The sequence below is a fragment of the Lissotriton helveticus genome, chromosome 10, assembly GCF_964261635.1.
Source record: "Lissotriton helveticus chromosome 10, aLisHel1.1, whole genome shotgun sequence".
NCBI lineage: Eukaryota > Metazoa > Chordata > Amphibia > Caudata > Salamandridae > Lissotriton > Lissotriton helveticus.
The window spans coordinates 766,585,071-766,597,138 of NC_136071.1; the positions used below are offsets into that span (position 1 = coordinate 766,585,071).

The 12,068-nt window shown below is 44.3% G+C and overlaps 1 protein-coding gene across 4 annotated transcripts in view; it reads right to left on the reverse strand.

Annotated features, from left to right (window-relative positions):
* The window catches only part of CREM (cAMP responsive element modulator), an 837,541-nt gene that overhangs the window by 572,351 nt on the left and 253,122 nt on the right, over positions 1-12,068 (reverse strand). The gene's annotated exons all lie outside the window — the stretch shown is intronic.

Consider the following 12,068-nt stretch of genomic DNA (forward strand, 5'->3'; position numbering starts at 1 on the left):
GACTCTGAGAGACATATTTCTTAATCTTGGGAAACATAGTTGTCATGCTTATGCGGTTTTCAGAAACTAAACCATTCTTGTGAATTCGAGAAAGTTTCTAGTGACCTCTGAGCTAGCTGGCACTCACTATTAAGTTTAATATATTCGACAGAGACCTAGTCGACCTCAGTCCTACGTCTAATCTATAGGATATATTATTCCAATGAGCAGAGCCTTTTGGGAATATAGGAACTACACTACACCTCTTTCGATTTCAGGTAGGGCGGTCCTTTTTAAAATGATAGCTTTGACTTGTTTTTTATATGCACTCCAGAATACGATGGATTCGGTCCCAATGTCCTACTTCAAGGAAATTGGGAGTCTCCACAGGCAACTTCTCTGGGATGGCAGGTCCCGCATAGCATTCTCAAAGTTGACTCTTAACTGGTACGATGGGGGAATTAGTCTTCCCGACCTAAAGAAAAATTATTGGGCGTCTCAGCTTGCGGCTATCAACCACGGGATCTATGGCCGCCCGGATGATCCCGGATATGCCATGGATAGGTGGCTGCTCCCAGGGGGAGACTATACAAGGGCATTATACGCCACACCCCGTAGATTCCTACTGAATGGACCAACAGCGTATGCCATCCAGATATGGAATACAGTCAATAGACACCTTAAATGGGAGAATAAACTCACACTAGCCACACCACTGTGGAATTCTGAGAAACTGGGGAACCACTGGAAATCCAAGGGTTTTGATAAATGGGACCTTATAGGGATCTCGCGAATCAAAGACATCTGGGGGAAGGAAAGGTTCAGCCATTTGCGTCACTCAAAACACAGTACAGCATGGCAGACACTGAGTATTACCGTTACCTCCAAGTCCGCCATGCGTTACTCACTCAGATCCCTAGTGACATGACACTGCCGGAGGCCTCCCCCCTGGAGGATAGGGTGCTGGATGGGCATCTCCCAGGGAAGACCATTTCCCTCATATATAGGAAGTTGATCAACAACATGGAAGATCCATTACTGACCCTTAAAGGAAAATGGAACGGTAATGGCTTAGAACTTGATGACGAGGACTTGCAGGAGGCGATCTCTTCCCCAAGAGTGGTGGCAATCCAGGGAAGGCTGAGATTAGTGCAGCTTAAAATACTGCATAGGACCTATGTAACGGGACCCTGCTTGGTTCGAATGAGACAGACAGAAAGCGGAGAGTGCGGAAGGGGGTGTGGGGAATTGGGAACATTCATCCACATTCTGTGGAACTGTCAACAGATACAATTATATTGGAGGGACATCCACCACACACTGCGGGCAGTTTTGGGGGTTGACATGCAGCCAGAGGCACACAGGTGCACACTGAATGTCTGGGAGCCCACGGATCTCAACACGTACACTACGCAATGGGCAACGTTGGCATATATGGTAGCAAAAAGAAACATCGCACAGCTGCGGGGTGCTAGTCAACCGCCTCAAGAGGGGAGGTGGAAGGAAGATCTAGACTGGTGCATGTACAGGGAAAAGTCAGTCTTCATAGCTAGGGGATGACCTGGGAAATAGAATAAGGTATGGGGAGCTTGGAACCGCTACAGAGGCGTCATTTGCCTCCCACCTGGTCAGCGGATTGACACTGAAACCCCTTGATCTAAGCAATATGATAACTGTAATGTAGTTTGTAATGTATATAATGTCACTGAGAAATGATGGAGTCGCCTGCTTGTAATCAATTGATGTGCTTCAGTTGAACTGTTTAATAAAAAGAAATATTAAAAAATATATTTTAATGGGGGAGGGGGCCGGCTCCCCGCCTCCTGCCGGAGCCGGCATTGTTTTTCCACATGGTGAGCAGCTAACATGCTGCTCCCCATGGGGAAATGCAATCTGCTTTGCTTCATTGAAGCAAGAGTAGGTTTCTCTGCTCTCGCTTCAATGAAGCAAAGCAATATGCAAAGACAGGGTAGGAGCCGCCATTGCAAATAGCAGTGTCCCAGGGGTGGGCACCCCGGGACACTGCAGGAGCCGGCCCTGGGGAGGTGGCGGTCCCCAGGGCCCCCCTCCCACATTTGTTAGAAGCCCGGGGGGGGTGGCGGTCCCCAGGGCTGGGGGGGCCTCAGAGCCCCCCCACACCCAATTTTTTGTAGCCCCTGGGGATGATGGTCCCAGGGGCTTGGGGGCCCCTTTGAGCCCCCTTTACATATAATGCATTGCCCCCGGGAGTTGACCCCCCGGGGGGCTAAATACCAATAAACCTTTTTTTTATTTTTTTTTATCGGCAGGATGTGCGGGTCCTGCGCGCATCCTCCTGTTTTTTTGTTTTTTTTGGGCCTTGGGGTTCCTTGTGGGACCACCTGAGCAGGCCTAGGGGTTCAGGGTGTTTCTACCCTGCCCTCTTTTTGCGTTTTGCAAGGTTTTTTGGGGTGTTTCTGGCTGCCAAGACTTCCTGATTTGGAGTGTTGCCAGCCAATTAGAATACAGCTTGTGCACGGCAGGGTGCGCTTAGGGTACGCAGACCATCCGAGGCCATAGATATATATGTACTTTTAGATGTCATTTTCTCAGGAACTACTGAACGGATTTACACCATTTAAGCAAAAGGCACAAGTCTGAACTAAGGACCACCTCTTTGCCAAATTTGGTGTAATTCCGTTCAGCAGTTCGGGCTGTAGCTGCGGCTAAAGGTCCTAAGGGAAATTGCATGGGGAAAATGAGTTTTGGGACCCCCCTTTTTTCTCGGCCCCCGCTTGATGAATCACCGTGAAACTTGCAGGATAGGAGCGGACCGGAGCTGACCGTAACTTTTGTAAAGTTCGCGGAGATTCGTCAATCGGAGCCAAAGTTATTCCAAATAGAATGTTGCAGATTTCCTATGGAAAATAGGTCCTAACTATAACTATCTACTGGCGACCGCCAGTAGATTTTATATATATATATATCTATATACACATATGGATTATGTTTTTCCGGGACCTTATTGGGCCTATTGGGGGTATTGTCTACAGCAAGCTTTTACTACAAGCTTTTACTACAATACAGGTTTCACCTTACTGACTAGATTTTTACAAATTCCTTCAGCTTAAAGTAGGACTTACAAAACTAAATCTATCAAGCTCTCGACCCTCTATTGTTGCCCTCATAAGTCAGCTCTCCAAAGTAGGTCACCTAGTATCACGCATTTACAAAATCCTTTTACCGAACCCAAATAAATCTCTATCTCGCAACCAACAGAAATGTGAATCCGATCCTACAAAAATAACTGGTCTCCATTAACAAATCCACATTTTCACAAAAAATCTCACCAATATTACCACAAACTAAATTCATGTTAATCAACAGAACCTATTGGACTCCGGCAAAACTCTTTAAACTCGGCCTTACTAAAAACCCAACCTGCTGGTGCTGCGGAAAAAAATGAGGGCTCTCTAGAGCACATGCTTTTTACCTGCCCGCTACTCTAAACATATTGGTCAAAGATTTTTGACTACATCACATTAAAGATTATCCCAATGAGAGAATTTGCATACATCTTACTAGGGCCTTTGGACCCCCAAATCAGCTGTGATAATGACCGCCTACTGTTGGATCTAATGCTTACACAAGCGTGCAAACTAATCCTATCCAACTGAAAAAACTTTGGAACGACCTCCTTCACCAAATGGCAAGAATAGCTCTCTTTCCTGAGAGCTGCTCAATCTGGCAGGCACTAGACACAAGGGACTTTGCTTACAAACCGCCATGATTCAGTCTATGACTTCCACTCCTACATATTTTCTTCATTTACTGTACTTTCTTCTGCGATACATATCAGTATTCCTCGTACTTCACCATGTAATCGCTATCATTAAACACCACGCCGCATACTTGTGTGACAAATCCTTTCTGTTCTCCACTGTGCATACCATGGGTCACTGATTAGTACATTGTACCCCTTTGCAAATTTTTACTCAGCTCACCAATAGCTATCATGAATATAACTCAGCTTTCATGTAAATACGTTATGCAACCAGCTCACTTAGCTCAATACCTTGGAGCATCTATACGACATGATCGGACCAGACCTCCAGTGTACACAACCTGTATACTTGAGAACTTCATACCTATGTTGTATATTCAATGTATTATACTATTTATTTGCAGTTTATTATCTGTTCCACTGAGCTATGCACAGCCTCTACCCCTTACCCCTCAATACATCCATCCTTTCTACTCTGTACATTTGTTTTGTTCGCCACTGTACTCCTTATATGTAAAAGCTTAATAACATACTCTGAACTAAAAAGGAAATGAAGGACTCTTTTGAACTTCAAGAAAGGAATTTATAAATATTTGAGGGCTACATTGAGTTACTACAGATAAAAGTGAATGGAGTTATTATAATACCAGTAGCCTTAAGTCCCCTTTTGTTTCTGCTACAGCAACTTCTACGTAGCACACTGAGTTATGTTTTTCGGTCGAGCCTGGGCAGTGCAATCGCTGCTCTGCAAGCCATTCTGTATTGCGGTATGTACTTGAAGCCCCGCCCACTCTCTGCCTAGATTTGTAATTTGCATGTGTAATTGTCCTTCATAAATGCTGGCTTCTGATTTGTTATTAGGCTTGTTAGTCCCTTCTTAGTACCACCTTGTCTTCATTTGTTACCTCCGTTGAAGACTGGCCCTTTTACTTCAGTTGATACATGGTATGTCTCATTTAGTTTGCAAGCACTAATTTATTTAATTATTTTTTCCTGCAGATGAGTCATGCTTACCTGCGTGAGGCACCTTCAGGTTCCAGAATGGCAGCCGCTCATTTCTTGTTATGAGCATGTTATGCGCTGCTGCCAAAATTAACACAAACTCACGAATGGTGCCTGCTGTTCACAGCCCCTCATCTCAGTCCTCCAGGGTACAAGTCCTAAAAAAAGAAGTTGGGGGAAGCGGCCGTCACGACAGGAAGTGACATCACGAAAGGTGGCTTGCACCATCAGACTCATTGCCTCCCCTCGCTCACCCCTTAGATGCGATTGCATCAGAGAAGCCAGCGCGTGAGCAGCGTTCTGAATGAGCTCCAATCTCGTCCCAGAGAGGCCAAAGAGTGAATGTGTGGCTCCATTTGCTCCAGTTATCGAGCTCCTGGTAAAATAAGTGGGGGGACGCCGTCCACCCGGGTGGTACCCTAACTCGAGCCCTGCCGTCCTCCCCATGTTGTTCGTGCTTACATTTCATGTGCTTTACTTAATTTTGTTTTTAACAGCAGTACGCTGCACCCCCAGGGCTCGGACATGCTGCAATGATCATTATCACCATTTGGGTATCCATCCTGCCTTCCACTTACCCTCTTGATCATAGAGGAATAGAGTCTATTCCTCTATTAGTGAGGATGAGGTGAGTGATGGGAATCCAACAATCTGTAAGGGTCTCTTTACTCTATAGTCCTTCTTACCCTCTTGTGGTCTACTCTTAATGACAGAGGTGTCCAGTGATCTCTCCCTTTTTTACTCCAACAGCTAGCTGGTAAATCAGACCCCGGATTATCGATTTATTATTGATTTTACGGATTTGAGGATTTAATCCGCGATAGGTCTATAATTTCTCCCTTGGACCCTCCATCACCTTTGTGTTTTTCTTGTACCTGTAGATCGTCCCCTATTGCCACATGCAGCGTCTTGCTCACTGAGCCATCTGTTTATCTTTCCAGCTGCTGAATTCTTTGAGTTGTCAAAATGATGCACACTGTCGGTCCGGATCTCCTGATGACCACATTGACAGAAAAGACCATAGGGCACTACTTCGAGGGCTGAGGTGTTATAGAGGAAGTGGCCAAGACACCAATATGGGCAACTTTCTTCCTTTGCAAGATGCTTTTGTCAGGTGGATCGGATAGCGTGTCTCCAAGTGGCTATAATTCTGTGTCCTGGCCAGGTGCAGACAAGGAAGCTCCTGCAGGGAAATACTTCTTTGCTGAAAAGAATATTCTAGGGGCTACATTTGTGGGTGTCCACTGGTGCAGTTGTTGTTGGGCTTTTAGACCCTCACGCCTCATCAGCCCTTGCTGGGCAGGGAGATGCTGCTGTGTCAAAAACATTTTCTGAGGCGCTACCTTTGTTAGTATTCACCGGTGCAGGAACTGACAGATTTATAGCCCTTTCCCAGGAGGGAGATGATGCTGCCCTGAAACAATATCTGAGGCGCTACATTTGTGGGCGTCCACCAGTGGCGAGTGATGCGTATTCAGAGTCTCAGATGATAGCGATTCTGCTGTGCTGTGTCTTAGGCGCTACTTTAGTTGGCGTTCACTGGTGCAAGCCTTATTAGCGTTTCTAGCCCATTGCCTGCAAGGAGATGGTGCAGTGCTAAAAACAGTATCTAAGGCGCTACATTTGTGGTGTCCACCAAGGCGAGTACTAATAAATGTTTAGCCCATTTTCTGCAGATTTGGCGCTGTGCTGAAGCTGGTCCACTCTTCTTTACTCCACTCAACTCCAGGCCTTTCTGCTTTACTTTGTGCCTCTCTGCTTTACGCTGCACCTCTCTGCTTTACGCCACTGAACTGCAATATACGCCACCACACTCCACACAATCGCACTCCACTCTTCTCTACACAACTGCACTCCACTCTATGCTACACCACTCTACACAAGTGCACTGCTCTCTACGCCACAACACTTCATGCCACTAAGCTCTACGCAGTGCCACTAGATACACCACCACTCAATACAATGCCAATCCATGCAGCTCCACTTCACTCTACCCCACTCCGCACAGCCCCACTTTACACCACTCCACACAACTGCACTCCTCTCTAAGCAGTGCCGGGCCACTCAACACAACTGCACTTCACTTTGCGCCACACCACTCCATGCAGCGTCAATTGATGTAGCACCACCCAGGCAATGTCACTTCTTGCAATGCCAATGGACTCTACACAACACAACACCACTCCACCTAACCCCACTCTGCTCTATGCACCACCACTCCAACCAACTGCACTCCACACAATGCTACACAACTGCACCCCACTTTACGCTCTCCACTCAACGCCACACCACTCTACTCTACTGTACTCTGCGTCACTTCACACAACACCACTCAATATGCCAATCCATATAACCACCCCACACAACTTAATTGCAATCTACATAATACCACATAATTCAACTCCACCTAATTACACATTTCTCAATACCACATAAAAACACCCCAAATAAATCCACTCAATACCTCCTAACAATCCACATGAAACCGCTCAACCCCATGCCACATAATTCCACTGAACAGTTTCACTCTATACCATACTGTTCCATGCCACACTATTGAACTCCACACAAATCTATTCCACACCACTTAATTAAAAAATATATATTCCACCCCACAAAACAATTTCACTACACACCACATATATCTAATTTACAACACATAATTCAACATCATACTATAAAATCAGTACACCATATAATTCTAAAATCCCACTCCACACATTTCCAATACACTCGAAAACACATAATTACTATCGACATAATACAATTGCACACCATGTCACATAATTCCACTACACTAATCAACTCTACAGCAATTCTGTGCCGCACAATGCACAATTAACAATTCCAATCCAACCTACATAATTCCACTACACAACAAATACATCCACCCCAATCCATAACATATAGGCAAGAGACATTTACATTTATACCGCCAATAGTTCTAACTCTGTTTTTTTGTGTAACACCCAAGCACACAGAAATGAAGCCTAGATTTTACCTATTTCATCGCCAAACAGGTAAAGCTATCCACACAGTCCCACACCACACAAGTCAACTCCACCATTTGCAATCCACACCACATAATTTGACATCGAAGCGTATAATACAATTCAACACAACTGCACAACACACCACATACATCTAATCCAAACCACATATTTCCACATTGGGTCTCAAAATTCAACAGCACACCACATAATTAAACTCCACCACATACCACTCTACAACACACAATCCCACTCCACATAATTCCAGTACACTCAATACCACATATTTACTATCCATATAATTCCACAGCACACTATTTCAGATTATTCCACCACACAAATCCAATACACGCCACACCATTACACAACAAATCCAATTCAACACCACAAACATGCATTTCTTAGCACATAGATACAAAAATTGCCAACTCAAACAAATGCAAGACATGTTGCATTTTCAATGCTTGTTCATACAGGGACTAAGAATATTTTAGACATAATTTGACCTAACAGAGATATTTAAAAAAGGATATGCAAAAATGAAGGCTGCTTCATAATTGTTGAACATTTTGTACCAGATACAAGAATATCAGAAACAGTTTTACCATATAGTTGCATTCATTTATGTAGTAACCCATAAGCAAGCCAATATTAAAAAACATGTAGGGACTGCAGTGAACAGTATGGCATAGTTGTAATGATCTACAGTGCATGTTGTTTTTGGGTTTTTTACAATCCATGGATTGTTTTTTCTCACTGTTTCATGATGTGTCTTCATACAAAGCACTGCTGAAAGTGAACAAGTATGAAAGCTGAAAACAGGAAAAAAAGTAAAAACATTTGTCTATGTTGAATTAAATCAAAGTTTTGCTTAAAAAATATTGTATGTTGTTTAGTTACCTAATGTTCGATATGAAATTCTAATAAATGTTTGTCTGTTTCTATATTTTCAGTGGTTGGAGGTCGAGATATATTACGTGTATCACATCAATAATCTAGTGATGGATTCATTGAGTTACTGCTCATGTACTCATCCCTTCTCCCAAGTTCAACAGTTGCACTTGTCCAATCAACGAGCCAATACCTAAGCAGTCATCCAATCACTCAGGTACTGCACTTGAATTTATCTAATCTCCCAGCCACTACTCAGGCACTCATCCAATCACCTAGATGCTACCCATGCATTATGCAATCACCCAGACACTATGTATGCACTCATCCATTCACTGAGGCACTACCCATGCACTCATCCACTTACCCAGGCCCTACTCATGGACTCATTCAATCACCCAGGCAGTACACATGCACTCATCCATTCACCTAGGCACTCTCCATGCACTCATCCAATCATGCAGGCAGTATCCATTCATTCACCCAATTACCCAGGCCCTATCCGTGCACTCACCCAATCACCAATCCACTACCCTTGCACTCATCCAATCACCCAGGTGCTACTCTTGCACTCATTCAGTCACCTATGCGTTACTCACGAACTCATACAATAAATCATGCAATCATCCAATTGCCCAAGCAGTACCCATGCACTCGTCCATTCACTCAAGCACTATCCATGCACTCTCACAATCACTTAGGCACTATCCATACACTCATCCAATCACCCAGACACTAGCCTTGCACTCATCCATTCATTCAGGCATTATTCATTCAGTCATCCATTCAACTTGGAACTACCCATGCACACATTCAATCACACAGGGACTAACCATGTACCCAGGCACTACACAAGTGCTCATCCATTCACTAAGGCACTACCCATACACTCATGCAATGACGCAGGTACTGCACTTGCACTCATCCATTCACTCACGCAGTGCCCAAACACTCATTCGTTCACCCAGGCACTACTCTTGCACTCATCCATTCACCATGCACATATCCAATCACTCAGGCACTACACATGCACTACACATGCACTCTTCCATTGATTCTGGCCCTACCCATGCACTCATCCATTCACCCAGGCACTACCCATGCGCTCATTCAATCACCCAGGCACTACCTTTGCACTCAACCATTCACTCAGGCACTACACATGCACTTATCACCATCACCAACCCCCCCCCCCACCCCACCCCACCCACCCCCCTTTTCCAAAATCGGTTTATCCACACTATGTGTGGGAGGGTATGCTCAGACGTGAGTCCCTTGCTTATTGCACCATCAGGATTCAAGCAAGCCGGGCCGAAGAAGGCTGTGATGCCAGAAACCGGTCCCCGGAAGCTTGTTTCCTTACCAGTATAAGAATTGGCTTGGTAGTTTGGTTTGCCCTGTTCCCATCATGCACTGGGACAGGAACAGACTAATTTGCATATAGCCAGGTTCTGAGCTGGGATGGTGCATTGAGCTAAAAAACGGTGATGGATTAAAACCATGATCTCTTGACTTGGTAAGAGTATTCAATATCATTCAGAAACTCTGTCCATCACCACCCCCCTTTTCCAAAATCGGTTTATCCACACTATGTGTGGGAGGGTATGCTCAGACGTGAGTCCCTAGCTCATTGCACCATCAGGATTCAAGCAAGCCGGGCCGAAGAAGGCTGTGATGCCAGAAACCGGTCCCCGGAAGCTTGTTTCCTTACCAGTATAAGAATTGGCTTGGTAGTTTGGTTTGCCCTGTTCCCATCATGCACTGGGACAGGAACAGACTAAATTGCATATAGCCAGGTTCTGAGCTGGGATGGTGCATTGAGCTAAAAAACGGAGATGGATTAAAACCATGATCTCTTGACTTGGTAAGAGTATTCTGCATCATTCAGAAACTCTGTCCATCACCACCCCCCTTTTCCAAAATCACTACCTTTGCACTCAACTATTCACTCAGGCACTACACATGCGCTTATCCATTCATTCAGCCACTACCCATGCACTCATCCAATGAGCTAGGCAATACCCTTGAACTCATCCATTCAATCAGCCACTACCCATGCATCCTCAATTCACTCAGCAACTACACATGCACTGATCCATTCACCCAGGCACTACCCATGAACTCATTCATTCACTAAGGCACTACCCATGCACTCCTCCATTCACACAGGCACTATCCATGCATTAATTCATTCACCCAACCATTATCCATGCACTCATCCATTAACTCAGGCACTACCTTTGCACTTTTCATTCACTCAGGCACTACATATGCACTCATCCATTCACCCAGGCACTACCCATGCACACATCCAATCACCCAATCACTACGCTTGCACTCATCCAATCACTCAGCACTACTTATGTACTCATAGATTTACTCAGGCACCACTGCTGCACTCAATCTAACATCCATGCACCAGTTGTGAACTAATTCAATCATTCATACACTCATTCCAACATATATACATACTTTATCTTTTTTAACTGTAAAAGGCGGTTCCAACAGGAACCTTTTTTTAAAAAAAAGCTATTGTAAAGTTTTACTTTTTTTTGTTCTTTTCTTTAACAACAAAAATGGCAACTGGGACACCAGGAATTGAAAAAACGTGCACTGAAAAATTTTAAAACATATAAAAGGGGAAAAAATAGCATGTATGCTGTTTTGCTGCATTGCGACTAGCTGTAAGACACTTCTCACCAGCACTTATGACAACACTTCAGTCCATGCAGTACGTAGCCATTCTTGACAACTCTGGAGCCATATCTGTTGCAATAGTCTGCATCTCAGAAGGGAGTTTCTGACCAGGAATTGTTGCTCCTGCAACTGAAGTAGATGCTCCTCCAGCTTCCCTCTGCTTGATCACCAGTTGGAGAGGTTTTTTATGATAGGTTTTTAGATGGTATAACGTGGACATTGTCCCACATGACTATTTATTGTTCGTCCCTCTAGAGAGGGTCTTCTTGCAGATTGTACATTGCACAAGTTTAGCAGCTTTTATCGATTCACTTGATGGGAGTGTAAAAAGAATCTCATGTCACACTAGCTCTCTTTTGTCGAGGTTCCTCTTCGTCCACATCTTCAGTCTCCACCTCCTCCACATTCTGGTCCAGCTATTGTTCCTGCTGACCCTCAGCTCGATGCTGTGTTGCCATTTCTGAGAGAAAAAAAGATCAAAAAGTTTGCACAGCAAAATGAATCCACCTGCTCAGAATAAAGTTCTATGAAAGAAGATTCACGGACAAGGAGTGGGTGTGTACTTCCTATTCATTTTGCTGAAAAGTATATTATCCAATGATACTCCTTGCTTTCCCGGTCATGTGATATTTGCGGTGACCGAAATAGTCGCGGTTATCGCTGTGAAGCGGATATGCAAAATACAAGTTTAAAGTAGGATTTTTTTTTAATTGAGAGAAAAGGATAACTTTCACTACTATAATAGTATACAGCTACACTAAACTTGT